Genomic DNA, 18850 nt, shown 5'->3' with positions numbered 1-18850 from the left:
TAGTTAACCAGAAAGTTTTGGGGTAAGAAATTATAGAACAATTTGGGCAAAGAGAAATGAAAGCCACCTGTTTAAAGTTAGCCTTTAACCTATTCCCTCTGCCTTCCCTTTTGCTTTCTCTCTCTTTCAAATTCTCCCAGTATCTCTGCTTTCCATAGAAGCAAATCTTCCCCAGGGAAAGTCAATTCTGAAGGCAATTTTCCAAAAACCATTTGGCAGAATTGGCCGGTACTTCAACTGCAAACATGAAAAGGCATTTATTCCACTAACTCAAACGTAGTTTGAAAGAGACATTACTGAACTTGTTTTAGGAATATACTTTGACTGCATCAGTTTTATTGCTTCTTGTATAAATGTCAAACTCAATTTGCCTCAAAGCAGAAAAAAACTCAAAGTACATGGTAATGTATATATTACATACAAAAACTGGGGAAGAAAGTGTTATCTCTATGGTAAACTCAAGCCCATACAATGTTAATTGTGCCCATTGTACACACTCAGTATTTCATCGGTGGTAAGAAGGAGGGTCCGTGATCGAAGACTGTGTGTGTAGGATTGTTGTTAAGCTGGCCAGGTAATATGGGATCCTGAAGATCTAATAATTCTTGAATTTTGGTTGCTTAATTTTGCAAACTAAAATTTTTCCTTTTCATTCCTTAAAAGGGTTGTTTTCATGTTGTGTAAAGAACTTGTGGGAACCCCGTTCTTTGTGCACCATCAGAAGCATTTAACCTTGGACTGTTAGCGCATCAGCTAACACACATCACATTTGAGATCCAGGACACCCAGCAGCAAAGGATTTTTTTTCTTGGAAAGGGGGAGAAAAGAGCAAGTCTTCTAAATTCCTACTTCAATGAGTACTCATTGCCAAATTTTCTAGCAAGAAGCGAATTGGCTATTTCAAAACACTTTATCTCAGCAAAACTATAGTTGGAATTTCTTGGGGGCTAAGGAAGAAAGCACATCTTTAATCCAAAGGTTATCCCCCTGCTGAATTTCAAAGACTTGCTGCAGACAATGGGGGAGACGGAGCTTCCAGAGGAAAATAATGCAGATTCTTTTATAGTAAATAAAAAGTATTAAGCAACCTAAATAATCTCATTTCTGCCATTTTACTGTACAACATAATTTGCAGAAATTTTAGGTATTAGGACAGACTACATATTAGGTGCTGCCATTTGTAAAATATTACTGTGAACACATTAGATTTTGAAATGGTTTCATTTGCATTTTAAGGTCTGATCCTGCAAAACCATAACTTCCTTCATATGAGTAGCTGCAATGGCATCAGCAGTGCTTCTTATCTACATAAAGTTAATGTCTTGCACAATTATTTGCAGGATCAGGACATAAGACTGAAAATGCAATTACTTTGTGAGTTACAAAAAAAGAAAATGCTCTTTGGAATAGTAGGTGAGATTCTCTGCTGCAGTAAATGATATAGGACCCATTGAATTCAATGGAGCTATCCTGATTCACACCCGCTGATATGGCCCATTAATTTTAGTGTATGAAAATGAATCTCTGCTCTAAAAATACCAATTAGTAATAAGCTTTGAGAAAGAAGAAAAAATCAATTTAAATTCATTTTGTGTAATGCACATTTTCTGTTGCTATTTTAGTTAAATTATTATTATGCATAATAATGGCAGGGCAATAGGTGCTGTCACTTTAGGAATTTGCAGCTGTGATGGGTAGTATAAAAGTTAGTGATAGGGAAATTTCAGAAAAGCCCATCAATTTCATACAATTGTCATTATTATGATTTGGATTAGGGTAGCGTGTCCCTTTCCCCGCTGAGATCTCATCCCTGTAGTGCTGAACATGTATTATGCCAGCTCAAAACAATTTACAGTCTAACTAGTACAAATTAGCAGATTGGAAGAGGGGAAACTGAGGCAAGCAGAGCTTCCGTAAGTAACCAAGCCTGGAGTCAATCTCATGCCTCTTGACTCATGGCCAGGTGCGCTCTTCAACACATCAGACTGATCCTCAGGAAGGTTGTTTTTTTTTTTTTTAAGTGCATGTGCAAAAGTGAATATGTACTTTGGCACTGAGCCAGTTTCAGCATTCAAACTACCCGGAGACAAGCATGCAAGCAAGCTCCTGGGTGAACACCCAGCTCTGCAGGCATTGAAACACCAGTTGGTGCATGGGGTTATTTGCATGCTCATTTTGCTTCTATTCAGCACTCATCCCACATGCATTTGTGCAAAGACGATCACACTCCTGTGCTGGGAAGTTAAGTGTTGTCTCTGTGCATTGCCATTCAGCATTGGTTTTTCATGAACAATAAAAGCCTTTTGGGATAAGTGGCACTCAAAGAGGATTCAAAGCTGGTTTCCTCATATTCCAAGCAATCCTGAGATAGTAACGAATCGTAGTCATAGCTGGATTACTCACTGTTACTCATAATGTAAGAGCTAAAATGAAAAAAAAAAAAAAAGAAGTTCTGGTTCATGCAGTGTATAATTGAAGGGTGGAACTCACGTCCATGGGACATTGCAGAAGCCAAAAGTACCAGTTGGTTCAGAAAGCAATTTAAATCCCAGAGGACAAACACAGCAAGGACCGTTAAACATCATTGTCACTAGCTGCAGATGACTAGAAGTGGGGAGGATGTGCTGAGGAGATCAACGCTCACTGATTGCCTTGTTCTTGCAGACTTTCCTCTGCAATGTGTACGCGAGCACTGGGGACACCAGACCTTTGCTTCACCCTCGTATGGCTGAAGTCCCTAGTCCCTGTGGCTAAGACGTCCAAGGCCCAGTGCCCCAGCACAGTGATTTAGGAAATTTAAATCTGTAGATGCTCTAATATTGAGGGTTGTTTTTTTTTTTTTAACAAGTAAGAAAATAAAAACAAGTCATACGAGTATATCAGCTCAAATATCTTACAGAGCTTTTTCAGGAACTGCTGTGGAAACCTATTGCTTTGTACCTCTAAGTGTATTGACCTTGAAGAGTTAAGCCTGTTTCACACTTCTTGGGATGACATTAAAGTCATATTACGACAACCAAGAGTTCAGGGTCCAAAGCACAGCAAGCTGCTTCATGCAACCTGGGGTTGCTCAGACCCTGCAGATATGGACCCTAAGATATGGAAGATGATTGTTATTTTCATCTAACCTTCAGCAGCTGAGAGATCAACAGCAGCAGTTCACAGAGGCAAGTCATCCTCAGGACATGAACTCCCTGCCTCCCTCATCTTCCTCTCCCACCAGCCCCTATTAGTAGTTTTACCTTGTTCTGCAGTTATAAAGTTGTTTCTCAATGGCAGAGAAAGAAAAAAAAAAACATCCCAACATTTCTTCCTCTAAGAAACCTATTGACAGGCAGATCCTGTGGATTCCTCCTAGTACAACTATCTTTGAACTGAGGACTTCTTAGTGAAGTTGGGGAGTTTCCTGGGGTTTTACTGTTTTTTCCTAAATTGATTGTGGAATTTTTAAACAAGGTTGGTGCCTCTGATCTTTTTCTCAGCAGCTGCACAATCTGTTTCTCCCCCCACAACTTGTTCCACAGAAACCAAGTATTGGAAAAATTAAAGGGGAAAGGATAGCAGCACCATTTGCAGAGCCAACCGCAAATGAAACAAGGAGCGTTCCTATTGCTCTGTGAACAATCAAATATCCAAAAGGGCTTTGATGAAGTTTTGGGCTTATAATATTTGTGAATGAAGGATAACTGCAAAAGTTTACTCTAGATTTTGATTGGAATATTAGACACTCCTAAAGATCATTAATCCCCACTGTTTGGTTCAGGTTCCCACTGTAAAATACAGATTTCTTGTTATTTCTTGTGTGCAGATTTTATTTTTCCAAGCTTTCAATGCTGAAGTGTCATTTGTAGCTTTCCACTTTTTGCAGTGTATTTTCCATGTGCTGTTCTGTATCTTTTTGTTCTATCCTCACTTGTCACAAGATTGTTTGATTTCAGGGAAGTATGACTTTATACCATGTCTGAACCCGGCCTGGCATTTGTAACGTCAGCCTGTGTCCATAGTTACATGCAGAGAGGTTACATTGCTGCGAGTAGAAACCCTTTCCCAGGCTGGGACACACAGACGAGCGTGGCCGTAAGAATGAGAGAAACCTGTAGGGATGAAACAATGCTGAGCTGAACCCTTGCCCAGAGGAAGAATGGGACTTTTTTAGAGTTATGTAAAGAAAAGGGGGTAAAGACATACACACACGCACACATTTTAATTTTGGGGTGTGCTATATTGTGTTTCTAGCTGGAACAATCAATGAAAATGACAATAACTATATGAAAACTTTTTCTTAAGAAAACTCCATCTTTCTTAAAATCAGCAAAGTGCTGAAAATCTGTACAAAAGTGTACTCTACGGAGATTTCTAAACTCAGTTTAGCTATCTTGGGCCATCCTGATAAAGTAAGGATCAGCATCCAAGTACTTAGGTGGCTTTTTACTCCGATCCTTTTGAGGGACTTCTACCGCCAACCCAATCACATTTATTTCACACTCAACCTTTCCAAATAATGTTGGAACCAGAAAGTTATTTATGTGACCTGCTTAATTGAAAGAGCATTTGCTGTCAGTGATCAAATAAACTGTTATTGATCTTCACCATTGGAGGCTACTCACATGGAGCATTCTGGTACGTATTTTTCATTAAGACACTTTTCAGAAAAAAAAAATCAGAACGCAAATGCAGCAAAAAAAATCCTATAGGGTACTGAGATAAAAAAATCAAAGAGTTTTGAGTGACTCCAGAGAAAAGAAACTGTGCAAAGCACAAAATAGCAACAACACCAGTGATTGCACAAAAACGTAAAGGCTTCACTATATACAACATCCTGCTCTAAACTCCCAACGCTTAGTGGGAGAGAACTTTTAAATCACAGAGGAATGGCTTGGGCAAACAGAGATGAGTCTTGGGAATGAAAAAAGCTGCAGTGGTCAATGGGATTTCTCTTCGGTCCCCGATCTGAACAAACCCTCTGCAAGACCTGGGACAGGCTACTTACTCCCACCTCTCATCTTTTCAATACATTTGGGCACTATTCTTCTTAACTCTTTTAGAAAGTTAAATCTGATCTTGATTTGATCTGAGCTTGAGCTCCTCAGTCAGCTAGGATCTGCAATATTAAATGGCAAAATCCCTACATACTTCAAAGATGTCAGTATCTGCATCACTCTTGCCTCCCCTTAAATGAGGTACAAATTCCTTCCTTACCCTCTAAGACTGATTCAAAGAATAGATGCAATGAAAAAAAGTGAAGAGCTCAGATGTTATGGTAACGAGGTCACGGCTGCTCTAACTATCCCGCTAAATAGAAAAGAGACAGGGAGCAAAGTCCTAATCCTGAGGCCAAGGGGCACAGGCTGGCTTGTACCCATACTGAAGATTAGAGTTTATTTGTCTTGCAATGGGCCAAATGCAAGCCAGACTGTGAGACAGCAACTAACTTGTGAGGACTATGACAACCCTGGCTTTGAGCTCACTCCTTGACGCTTTTACTTAGCAGTACAGATGTACAACGGAGACACAGTCACGGTCTTCAAATTCCAGCACTTTGTGCTTTTCCACCTTTTTGAGTTTGAAAGTAGAGACTGAGACACAAATGGTGGTTATTTACAAGAAACCTTCTGATCCAAAGGCATCATATAGCAGAAGAAATCCCTAAATTGTTGACTACCAGATGCTGAAAAGTTGTCATTCCACACATGCCCTACTTGTATAGTCTTTCCCACTCATCCAGTATCAACCACTGTCAGAAACACACACTAGGGTGGATGGACCTTGCTTGGACCCAGAATGGCACTCCTGTATAAAGTGAAGTTTAGGATTTGTCTTATTTGTCACATCATGTCTGAGAGAGAGGGAAATACTTGTCCCACTTCTACAGCTGAGACCAGAGGCTTCTGTTGTGTTATGCTTCACTTCTTACACCTTCTTCTGATTTTGCTTGGGAAAAAATGTATCTTAAATATATATACTTAGAACTATGAAGAAATCAAGGGCAGAATTATCTTTGCTCTCAAACTATGAAAGCATTCACAGCACTGGAGAGCTGCTGAGCTAATTGTTATACCCATCTCAGGCTGTGAATTCACCAGGCTGTAGATAGAATGTAAACTTGTCATTCTGTTTTGGGTTTTTTTTTCTATTTTTAAGTGAAGCCTTATTAAAACTTCATTTTTCAGTGGGATTTTCTTCAGTCTCTTAGACCAAAATGCTTTGTATTTTCCTTACTCTGTTATTTAAAAAAAGGAGATCAAATTATGAATACACTCTCAGACTGCAGCCATTTTACTGATAGACTTACACAGCTCTAAAATAGAAGGCTTATAATGGAAATACTAACATAGTCTTGACTACCGCAGCCCTGCTCTAATATCACTGAACTTCCTTTGGGGGTGAAGCTTTGCCTCAGGAACCTTAATTATCTGATGTGGTCAATTACTCCAAGATAATGATGATTTTATCAGGTATTACTGCTCAAATATTTTACGATAGACAGGCTATTTAATTGCATTCCTGACCTACCAAAATGCTTACAGATGACTCAATTAAACACTAAAAGGAGGTAGGGGGACGGGAGGAAGGGAGAGACAGCACTTAAAATCCTCGCTTATAGTTCATTTTGAGAATTTTGCTCCTCTTGAAAACCCTTCCATCCATCCTTTCACCCATCCATCCAAGCAAGTTGCATGTGTAGCATTGCCTGGGCAGGAAGTTTGGATAAACAAACTCCATATTAATGTACAAATGGCAAAGCATGTCCCGCCTCTCTCCTGCTGAGGGATCAGCATTGGGTGCTGCACAATCCCTGTGCTGGATTAGCAAAGTACTTTTAACATCCCTGAGCGTCCCAGTGCAGATGAGCATGGTGAAATGAATTTTCTACCATGTTGAGGTAAAGCAGAATTTTTAAGACAATGAGGAAATGTCTTTATTACAGCAGCCTCCAGGGACAGCCTCAGCTCCTGTAAACCCTTCAAATACCCCGATGCAATTCACACCGAGGTCAGCAGGCTGGTCCATTTTTCTCTCTGTTAGGCCGGCAGTTCCTGGCGCTGGGCTGACATTTGCCAGGGAGGCTGAGGTCGCCCCGAGGACCGCTTTAATTGGCATCTTTGCTTCGGGGGCCATAATGGGTTGTTTCCCAGGCACAAAACTGCCATGTCTTAAGAATGCTTTGGCTGCAAAGCGAGCATGCCTCAGCCTCGGGTCAGTCCCTGCCCTGGATGCTCCTGCGTGGGCAGTGCAGACCTGGTGAGCCCTCATGCATGGGTGCTGTAGGGAGCTACTCCCAGTTTCCCCAGTCAGGGAAAGAGGGGGGTATTTCCCCTGCCAAGCAATCAATTTGCTGGTGGTTAAATAGGAACTGCGTGCAAGATTTTGAGGGTAGATTATTTCCCTGCTGCTTACAATAATGTTACTGTAACATTTTCAGCAACTGTGTTAAGGACTCAGCCAAGAGCACTGAAAACAATGGCAAGCCTGCCCTTCGTTTCAATAGTTGCTGGAATTCTGCTGCATTTCTCCACAAAGGTCCATTTGTCTTTCCACCCTGGAAATAAAATGTATTGTTGCAGTATTGTTGCAAAAACTGGCAGCAAATCTTCCTGGGTACAAATCTGATTACTCACTATTGCATCAGGCTAACAGAAAGGAGAGATGATATTTTATGGGGTTTTACTCAGAAAACTTTTCATGAGAATATTATTTCCATTTTATGGGGTTTCACAACAGAATTTTCATGGGCAGCATTTTGATAATTTTCTGTTATGTTTTCAGCCTTGCTAATACTCTTTTCAGTCACATTCCAAAGCACAGCATCCACAAATATTCCCAAATATATCCTAAATTGCCCAGGAAGGAAACAATTTTCCTATCTGAAATTAGAACAAAATATGATTCTGAAATGTCAAATTTTAGCAAACCAAAATGCTGCAGCAATTGGTTTGGATAAGTGAAAACAGTTCAGTCTGACTTTTAAAAATATTACTATCATTAGTTTTCATATCAAGATGAAAAGTCATATTGAAACCACTGTAATTCTTTCATTATTAAGAAGAGGGACAACTAACGGTCAAAGGAAACAGAAAAAAGCAGCAAAGTCTTAAGCACCATGTAATGTACCATTATTTTGTTCAATATTACAGAAGGAAGGAACAATTTTTAGTGAGTTAAAGGGTGAACCGAGGCCAGAAAGCGTGGGCTCTGTGCAAACAGTATGCAACAATGCTGTTGCACTGACCCAAAGAATTTCCTATCGAAGCCACCTTGCTTGCAGTACCTCCTTTCACTGCCCACACAGGGCTCTTGATGGGCACCAAGATGCGCTTCTGTAACACAGACTGCCATGGATGGTTCCTCTGTATTCTTAAAGATATACTGCCAGTAATTTTTATTGACGAAACCCAGGGCAAGTCGCACATCACACGCTGTGCTATGGTATTTGCAGGTGAAGCTGCTCTGCTGAGCCTGCTGGGCTGGACCTGCTGGGCTGGACCTGCAGATCAGCCTTCCCCTCTATTTATTAAACGGGCGATGAAGTGAGGGCTCGCTTAAATTGGTGCCTGCTGGCATCGGTAGGTTCATAGCAGTGATGCAGGCACCAGACTTACTGTACCGGGCACAGCAGGCACTCAGACCCCAAGGGCTGTAATCCTGGCAGCGAGGCATTGCCCCTCCACGTACCCCCTCACAAAACCAGACCCCTCTGAGCCACTGCGCTTTCTTGCACCAGTTTCTGTACAACCAACCCCCCTCCCCAGAACTTATTTCAAATATTGCAAATCAAATTTTTATGCCTGCAATGCTTCAGCTCCTTTTTACAGTACATACATATTTCAGAGTTACCACTTAATACAATTATAGTTCATTTAGCCAGCAATTACAGTAATAGGAAGACTGGCAACCACTGTCATTCAGACTGTGGAAAATCAATGTTGCACAGAGGTACTTTTATTCATCCTATGGAGCGCCTCCTTCATTAGATGCACGTACTCTGGAATCACAGGGAAAATTTAAGATCACTCTGTTTTTTATTATTTTTTTTTACTTTTATCCGTATACTATTTGGTTTCCAGACAAAAATCTAGTGCACGACATCCTGAAGCCCCTTCCAACCTGATTTATTCTATGATTCTGTGAATTATCAGATCTGTTCTTTCAGCAGATCCATTTTCTATTGCATTTCACCTGACAGAGGACGTTTGACAATCCATTTCTTAGAGGCAACTCAAAATCTGGCTGTCCATGGGCAGTGAAATAGAAACTTTTGAGTTTCTCTTAAACCTTTTGTACAATGTTTGCTTTTAGTCCAGATTTCATAAACTTATGTCCAGGAAGGCATTTAAATAGGTGTTTCAGTTAATCCTTATTTTAACAGAGTTCCGAAGAATCCACATAAACATATGGCTACAGTTAAGCAAATGTGCAGTAGACAGGAACGAAGTGCTGAATTACAGACGTAGTGCTTCCAAAAGAAAGCTAAGACTATAAGCACATCTCCTGAGTTTTAAATCCTCTTTCTCAGTCACTTAACCATGCTGCAGCAAAGCTACTTTGGACTGATGGTTTAAATAGCTGTTATATTTGCATTTCATTATGTGAATGGCCTTAAAAATTAAGACTTGCATAGGGCAAAAAAGATCTGTAATTGTACCTGGAATATTTAGTTCCAAAAAAGGGGTGGCTAGCAATGGGAGGCTCCCTTTGTTGTTCAAAAAGGAAAATCCTTAAATCACTGCCATTACTGCATGGAGTTGTTTCAGCAAGGAGAATAATGATATTTTTGCAGGTTGCCAAACTTTTGCTGCAGAAGAGCCTCTTGGCAGCAGATCCACTTGATTCGATGAGCATTACTGAGTTTCCTCACTGATCTGTTTGTCTCCGCATGGTGCCATCTTTTGACGGTGTTACATTATAGCCCCTTGTTCTTATGATAAATTATTTTAATCCATCATCAGAGCACACTCTTGCTCTAATGATGGATTAGTGTTATGCATCATCAGGGCGAGGAGCATTGATAATGTACCATAAGAACCCCCCACTGACAGTGGAAAAATCTGCCAAAAGAATTCATTTGCTCTGCACCAAACTGAAACCAGAGATAAAGGTATGGTTACATACAACGGCAAAAATTCCACGCAGAAGCAGCAAGTCCAGCACCAGTGGCAATCTGGAGGAGGAATAAAGATGGAGACGTGGTCACCTAGCCACATGGCAGTGCAGGGCCTGGGCCTTTGCACTGGAGAGTTGTGCATCTGGGATCAACGTGCACAAATGTGTAGGTGTGTTGTACGGGTTCAGGGCTGCAGCAATGTCCCTTCGTGGTACCAGAGCAACTCACTTTGGTGCACAGAGTATGAAGAGGCCTGAATTCATTAGGGGGTCGCATAGGGAGCTTGAAACTATGCCGCCTGGCTCACAGAGGTAGGTGCAAATCTTTGGTGCAGATAGCACTGGTGCAGGCGCTCCATTGCACTCCTTTCTTGTAGAGGCAAACTGCATCTGTCTTCTGCATCCCCCAGCACCAGGGCTGGTTGCACGGGAAGCTAACCCAGGAGGAGCAGCCCTTAGGGATGGCCTGTGATAGAGCCCCACTTCTCAAATCCTGCACCAAATCTTTCAGCATTTAGCTCTCTTTGAGAGAAATTGCAATAGCTATTTTGTACCTTCGTTACATCTAGTAACTCCTGCAGTACTATGGACACAACCAAACAACAGACTGCGCCAAAATGTAGGGTCAGAGCTAAATAACAATACAATTACAAATATACATTTTAACCTATGGATCTTGAGAGCTTTATTTGGGCTCTGTCATGAGTTCCTTCAACTTTGGCTGTGGAATTTAAAAAAAAGTGGTTTCTTAGTTACACTATTGTAAAGAAATGTAGCCCTTGGTATATTTTTCTTCAAATTCATGGTATAACTATTCTACCATATTTTGTGTTACAACTCTGATGATAAGCATCAAGAAACCGTTGAACACCAAAGAAAACACACAGGAAATTGAACAGACTATCATTCACCTTCAGGTAAATCCATAATACAGAACATTAAACAATATTGGCATCGTCAGAGGCTGGGCTCAACTCATCCTGTAATTTCAGCGATAAAAAGTGAACCAGTCTATTGGCACCTGGGCTCTCCAGGGACTGCTCTGCACTGCACGTCCTAACGTGTCTGTAAGTGCCTGCAGATCATTCTCAGAGAATTTTCCACACTTGGAAAGACAAGCCACAGAACCCAAATATGGAACTTGAATGTGTGCCCCCTGTATATGAGGCTGGTACTTTCAGATCCAGCCATCTGCCTCTCTCTGTCGAAACTGTCACGCTTGCTTGTAATGCTAGCTCATCTGTGTCGGCATTTTGCCTACCCAATTTTTCTAAGAAAGGTGGAAGAAACTTTATAAACAAGCACTGATGGAGTAATCTGCTATGATCTGACAGATTTGGGGACAGGGCTAATGTTTTAGAAAGAGTTTTGATAAGGCAGGGCATGTCCTGAAGAACAGGACATGTCCAAGTTAAAAGATGAATTAAAGCTAACGATTCGCTGTAGTTTTGGTGGAAGAAAGGCTTTCTTCTCATTAACTGCCTTTGGCACATGGACTAGCCTGCCCACAGAGATTACTAAAAAAGGGAAGAGGGGTGTGTGGAGGGGGGAAAGCAGCTGTTTCCCCTATTGGTGCAAAACACGTCTGTCCCCACGCTGCTTGTCCCAAGCAGATGTTGCAGGATTTGGAGCCACTGATGACATTGAGACTTTTTTCATCAGCTTTGCTGAGCTTTTCATCAACTTACTGAATCAGGGGTGTGTGTTTATCCTATGTCACTTGTGGGTTGTGCAGAGAATGATCCCAGGCAGCTACCAGGACTTGCAATTAATTGTTCATATAATGCACTAATGGATAGTTGGTCTAGGAACTAAACTTCCTGAGGTGTATAATAATTATTTTTTTTTCCTCGTGCAACCTCTGAAGAACAAGTCTGAGCACATCTCCTGTCTGGCATTTCATCTGTAGTTACCTTCTCTTTAGCGTGGGCCTCACTGCTGCATTTGACCTGACACCTGGAGAGGATCCAGGGTGAGATTTGACCGCGAAGGGGAGTATGACATGGAGCTACAGGTTCTTCTTGACTTCTGATTGAAACCTCTCTGCCAGACATCCAAGGAATATACCCTAACGGCTGTGATTTATTACTGTGTTATCATGCCTGTCTGCCTCATTACAGACTCTGAATTATATCAGGCAGCTTGTCCTCTAGTGTCTGGTAACCAATTACTGTGGTCTGCAAAGAAGCCCGAAGTACTTTGCCAAACACTGCTAATAAACTGGGAAAGAGCCTGAGCACAGCTTCAGGTTGCCTTAAGGAAATTCCAGCGAGCACTTTCCACTTTATTGTCTAGTTCACAGTATGAACTGGGAATTATCTCGAAGACTCATTCTCTACAGAGAGCTAAACTCCCCTTTAAAGATTGTGCCACACTGGGTTACTGCACATGGCCTTGCCTCCATCCAAATACTGCTGAACTCAGTAGGAGTCTTTCAAATGACATCAGTGAGAGCAGGACTCAGCCCACAGCCTGAAACCAGATACGTCAGAAGAAAATGAAAAAAACCCTGTATTCCTTCTTATTTTACCATAGCTAAGGCTAGTAGGAAAAATCATAATGGACAAGTGCCTGCACTACAAGGGTGACATGTACCTGTTGCTCCACGCTTGTGAAAAAAATTATATTTAAAAGGATAAAATAATCAATAGTGCTTTGTGCAAGACCTCTGCAGCAAAGTGAATGTCATGTGAATCTGTAGTATGTGCTTTGTTATACATTTAATATTTTCTTTTGAGGCTGGCTTGCCCTAATGGTCTAAAGAGGAATGAGCTGACATCCGTACTGCAGAAGCGACCACCAGCTGCCCTCTCTCAGCCAAAAAAATCCTCTTAATCCTGCTCACTTCTCCAGCACTTCAAAGGGTTTCACCTGTGGTCTTGCTCCTTCAGATGACTTGGCTGGTATCAGCTCAAAAGGCAAGCAGACTGGGAGCCCTGCTCTTGGAGACAGCCGCGGGGATCCTACGGAGCTACCGTGTTCACAACCCCATGTTCTTTCTCTCCCTCCCTCCCTCCCTCTCTCTCTCTCATTTTTCCCGCAGGGCAGTCTTCTAAAAAGTTTTTTTCCAGGTTGTAAAAGACCAATTCCATAAAGGAACGGCTTAGTGCTACAATGACATGATTTGTGGCTTCCAGGCTCCAAAGCTGTAATTTATTCAGACAATTAGCAGCAGCCCTGTATTCTTGACAAATTCTTCACTTGTGTGCAGCTACTACACAACAAGGTGCTTTTAAGAACTGTGCCTTATGGATTAAAAGACTCCCCCCGCCTTTTCCCTCCTTATTTGACAAGTTCTTTTCACAGTCAATGGAAATTAATACAGCAGGTTAGAGAGGTGATATACAATAATCCAGCCAGCCAAGAAAGCATTGTCTGAAAAGAGCAAGTACAGAGCCTACAGGAATGTTCAATACACAAAAGGGAATGCTTCAGCGTTTGCCTTTTGGTGAAGTTATTTCACCCTTCACTTCACATAATCCTCCAGAGTTACTGTACCGGATGTCACCGCGATGCCATTAATAAGTGTAAATGGTATTTAAGTGCGGGTTAGTTGTCCAAAAGCGCATATCTGAATGTCTCCTCTGGCAGTCAGGTGGCTTTGCCTGGACCACAAACCGGCTGGAGCATCAACTGGCTGTGCACGATGTGCCTGTGCAGAGCCCCCCCGGCGCAAAGCTGAGGCTCACAGAGGTACAATATAAATCAGTCCAGACCCTTTTTCACACGCAAGCCTGAAGTTAAACCAGAGTTATAAAATCCAGATGCAGCTCTAAATCCTGCCCTCCTCCAGCACTACTGAAGTTCAGCCCGGCTAGATGCACGGGGCTGGGTCAAGGTCCAAATCCCATTCAAACTGGGACCTTGTCTTTCAAGAGCAACAACCCTGCTGAAACTAAGGCTCTGCTTCCTGGCACGATGTGAACTTTTTTTTTCTTGTGATTTGTTGAAGCTACCACATTGCTAGCATGATGATCAGCCAGCCTCTGCTCCAGCCCATTCTTACACCAGCCTCTCTCAGCAAAATGAGGACAAAAGCAATCACATCATCGTGGACTTGGGCAGAAACCACTTTCTCTTCATTGCAGGGACAAATCCTGAGCTGATATTTGGAGTAGTTTTTGGGCTGGGATACTCTGGCTCATCTCACTCCAAAAAAGTTTAGACCTGCAGTGAGACCTCTGCAGAGCACCCTTCGGAGCCTTCCTTGTAGCACTTCAGTGCAGTGGCACAGGTGGGAAATTACATTAATGATCTATACTACCAACTTCATATTATGCTTTATAAACATGAACAACTTGGAAAAAAATGGGGGTTTGGCCAGACTGAAATTTGTTAGCATGAAATTTTGAGCAAACCGCAAGAAGATAATAGATTTTTTTAACTATAGGCAGACAAAAGAAGGTTTAACAGACAACGTATTCATAATAAATTATTCATCTGGAGCTCAGATGCTGGTGTGAATGGGTATCTTAGAAATACTTGGAGGGTTACAGAGGTGTCCATAAAAACTGCAAGACTTGGCCCGCTATTGCTTTTGCTCCGAGTCGGTTATACAGCATTCAGTCCAGTAACAGCAGGGCTTCACCCCATAGCAAATTAAAATTCAAAGTATTTGGCCTCATGTGGCAAAACAAAGTGTTTGTTCAGTGGAACTAACTTAAGCAAATTCCTCTTAATTAATAAACAGAAGTATTTTATTTCAACTAAATCAAGATTGCTATTGAAATATAATGAAGATCTTTTTAAAGATCTTGTCTTGCTTAGGAATGGATTTTTTTTCACTACACTAAAAGGGGAAAAGACACAATAAAACAGCGATTGAATCAACACATCTGTTAATTGCAAATAGTTTGTAATAGGGAATCAAAAGACATTTTAGAAAATAACATCAATTAGTTAAAAGAACATATAAGTTAAAAAGAGAGACCTGCGGAAAGAAAAGCACGTTGGTGGAGTAGGGTCTGGTGCTTTCCCTGGCTTTAACACATCACCCTGGGATGTGTCTGTTTTTCCTGGGCCTGGATCTTGTGTAAGTGGATGTAGGTACATTGATTTCAGGGGAGTCGTGCTGACTGATACCTACGGGTGATATGGCACCTCAGTGGGTAACCCTCAGACGTTAACAAGACTCACAAAGGAAGAACAAGCCATTTGCTTTGCAAAGTTAATTCATAAAGCCACCAGGATGCAGGATTTCAAAGTGTTTGTCATTTATTTGGGAGCCTATCTTAATAGGCTTCCTTTTTCTTTTTTTCTTAAAGAACAAGTTTTGTCTCCCTTCTCTCATTGTCTTCTTTTCCAGCTACCACCTTGTTTTGGGTTAATTTCCCTAAACAGAGACATAAATACCATATCAGATTTTCTCTTTTTTGGCTGCGAGTCAGGCCTGCTGTGCTGTGAAAGCTTGTTGGAGTCGCAGAACCTGTATCTGCAACAGCAGCTGCGCTTTGCATTTGGAAAAGGAGTCAGGAAAGAGCTACGGTTTTTTTTTTTCAAGCCTTCATTAATCATATAATTTAACCAGGGGAAAAAAAAAAAGGTAAAACAAACTGGGGAAAAAAACGCCAAACCAAAAGGAAGGGAAAGATGGGACGAGCCCTTCTCATTTCTTCTAGCTTTCAACATGTCTTTATTCTCTCAGATGCAAAAGCCACCAAAGAAGACCAGGAATGTATGTGTGAGAGACAGAGAGAAAAACCTTAAAAGGCTGCTGAGAAGAAAAGTCTGGAGAAGATCTATTCGTTATCAGTCCAGCCTTCTGGTGTAGCTACCAAGCAGTGGGACTCTGCCACTGCAGTACGGGGTTGGTCTCGCTGGTACGACGTTTTGCTTCGCTGGCAGGCATCAGTCCAAGCGGCAGGACCCTCTGGGCAGCGTTTGTCAGGAAACAGGGAAAGAGGATCTTATTCGGGAATATTTTAGGCATGCTTTATTAAAGCAGAGAACATTTCATCTGCCTCTGCTTAACCTTGCTCAGAGCCCCCCAAAAGGCAATAGAGCCCCTACAGTGAGGTCTGTTTATTTTCTGCTCAGTTGGAAAGCAAAGGTCCTATTACCATTAAAGGGAGTTACAAGTATTCATCAAAGAAAGAAATGACCCATAAAGGCAGTTAAGTTAGTTTTATTCCCGCTGCATAAGTCAACCTCTTTTCTATATATAAAATGATGGGGTTAGAAAAGGATATTCATCAGGCAGTCCACTGATTTGATTGGCTGCACTTCCCCAAGTACTTTATAATTTGTAGTTATAAATAAATGTTTTTAATAATCAATTGGTATTTAAATAACATACAATAACTGTCTTATTAAATCCCACTTTTTAGAATGAATAAGCAGTTAGACATTAAAGACGTGGGTACCAAACAGCCACAGGATTTCAGACCATTTTCTTTTTTACATACAAGACATAAATATCACTATGGAATTATTTGGTTAGCCAAGGCCCTGGATGAAGCCAGCAGAAGACCCTGCTCTCTGATGTTGCCTTTAAGTGATCATATACTTTTCTGGTACGATGACTTTTTAAACAATAACCACACATTATTTTCTTTGGCCACCCCTTACAGTTCAAAAGGGGTGGCCTCAAACTCCAGAGTTGAAGTAAACTAATGTGTCCTCAAACCAGAGCCCAAAAAGCAAGGAGCATCTAATAGCAGGCTTGAGATTATTGCTCTCAGTCAGCTGGGTCCACCCTATTTCCAGCATTTAAGTTCATGCATTGCCTCAGGAAGGGGGGGGAATCCCCAAGAGTTAAAAAAAAGAACAGCACTCAGTCCTACGTACACGAAGTAATTGGCTTCGTCTTTCTCAGATGGGGACGCACACACGTATACAAACACACTCTTTTCCCTTGATGTTGCTTTTATTTTAGAAGGAACGACTGCGTGCTGGTTGGCCTCAAGTCCCGCGCCTCTGTCAAGGGCTTGTCTGAAATGGGGATGCAGAGCAAGGAGCGGGGGAAAGCAATCCTTCCCCGGGGTGAGGAGGGCGAGGGGCTGGTTCGGTAGCGTGGCACCTGGCGCTGGGTCAGCTGCAGCACCTGGGTGCCGGTTCGCCCTACGATGGGGAAGTCATCCGCAGGGCAGGTGAGACGCCAGCCTTGCCTCTGCAATACTGTGGTTTTCCCTGGATCCCTGCTGGAGACGGACACCATTCTGCACAGCGCTGGGCTGCACGGGGCACCCCTTGGGAGGCAGCTCCCAGCATCGTGCTGATGAAGTCATTGCTGGGTTTCAGGCTGTATCACAGCCTGTCCCAGCTGCCAAACACCATCTACCTCCGGCCCTTCAAATCCCTTTACGTGCCACGGGGCCAGGCTGAGGAGGGAGCAGAGGTCTGGGAGGGAGCAGAGGTCTGGGCGCGGGCTCTGCGGGTGCCAGCTGGGGGAGAAATGCAGGGCGTCTGTGAGGAACCAGTTTATAGCTTGACATCCCTTTGGTTAGAGAAAAGCACAGGGTCATTGGTGTGAACTGGAGCAGTATCCTCCTCCCGTTCCCGAACTTTGTTGCCTCTCCCTACATTCAATGGAGGATGCTGCTGCTCTCTCGGGGCAGGCTGGTGCCAGTACCTCAGCCTCTGTTTCAAGGCAGACCTGCAGCTGGCTGGGAAGAGAGACAACTTTTGGTCATTGTGAAGGGGCAGATGTGGATGTGGTGGCAGTGGGTTCCTGGGGCAGACGCCCACACAGCTCAGGACATTACGTGAGTGCTGGATTTGCTCCTGCCCTAACCTGCAGCCAGCCACTCTTATACCTCCTGCTTCTAGCAGCACACCCAGCCCTTGTCCGCCTCTTCTTTTTTTTTTTTTTTTCTTTTTTTTCTTTTTTTCCCCTTTTAACCCCCTGGCTGAGCTGAGATTTACTCCTCAGCACAGAGCCCCTGTGGAATTTATCGCCGCTCCCACCCCGCAGTAAATGGAGGTGCCGGGGCCGTGCCGCCAGCAGCCCACGCAGGACCGTGTTCTGCCAGCTCCCGCGGCGCCGGCAGCCCGGGCAGCCCGGCCACGCAGCACGGCAAACCCGCACGGCTCCCAGCCACCGCGCTCTCACGCCGGAGGACAAGAGCAAGTCACAGATAAAGTTTACCGGCATGCTTGCTCCAATAACTTTTCCCATCACACTTTTTTTCCCCAGTTATTATTTTTTCAGCCCCCTCTCTCCCCCCCTCCTTATTTTATTTTAGGCACCTCTGAGAGTTCAACTGTCGCCTGAGGCTTCAAACTAATTTTCTCTTCAGAAATGATTGCAGAAAGCCGCATGCATAATAAATCCCGTTATTGCTCTTGTTATTAAAATAGGTTGTTAGGGATGTGGACTTGGAGGCCTTTTTGTCTGATGACAGCAGTTCTTCTTAGCTAGGCGCTTATGGCTTATTGACTAAGGCTGCCAGGTTGAAAAAAAAAAAAAAAAAAAAAATAAGAAAAGAAAATCAAAAAGAGAAGGAGCTGGAGCTGCTGTTTAATAGTGAGAAAGTTGGGATGATTTGAGGCGGTTCTTTTAATCATGTCCATGGGCCGTGTTCAAAAAGACAGTGCATTTCCAGCAGCTCCAAGGCTGTACCAAGGGCCCACAGAGACCGTCTGTGGCAAGCTCTTTTCTGGAGCAATGATTAATTAATATTTCTTTGACAAGATTTATTTGAATGATTAATTAATATTCTGTGACAGCCGGGACTGCATACCCTTGCCATGCTGGGCACCCAGCAAGCCCCAATGAGAACCAGAGCCTCTGATGAAGCATCTTCAGTCA

Source organism: Mycteria americana, chromosome 14 (assembly GCF_035582795.1).
Source record: "Mycteria americana isolate JAX WOST 10 ecotype Jacksonville Zoo and Gardens chromosome 14, USCA_MyAme_1.0, whole genome shotgun sequence".
Lineage (NCBI taxonomy): Eukaryota > Metazoa > Chordata > Aves > Ciconiiformes > Ciconiidae > Mycteria > Mycteria americana.
The sequence above is the reverse complement of the archived record's forward strand: the minus strand, read 5'-3'. Positions refer to the sequence as shown.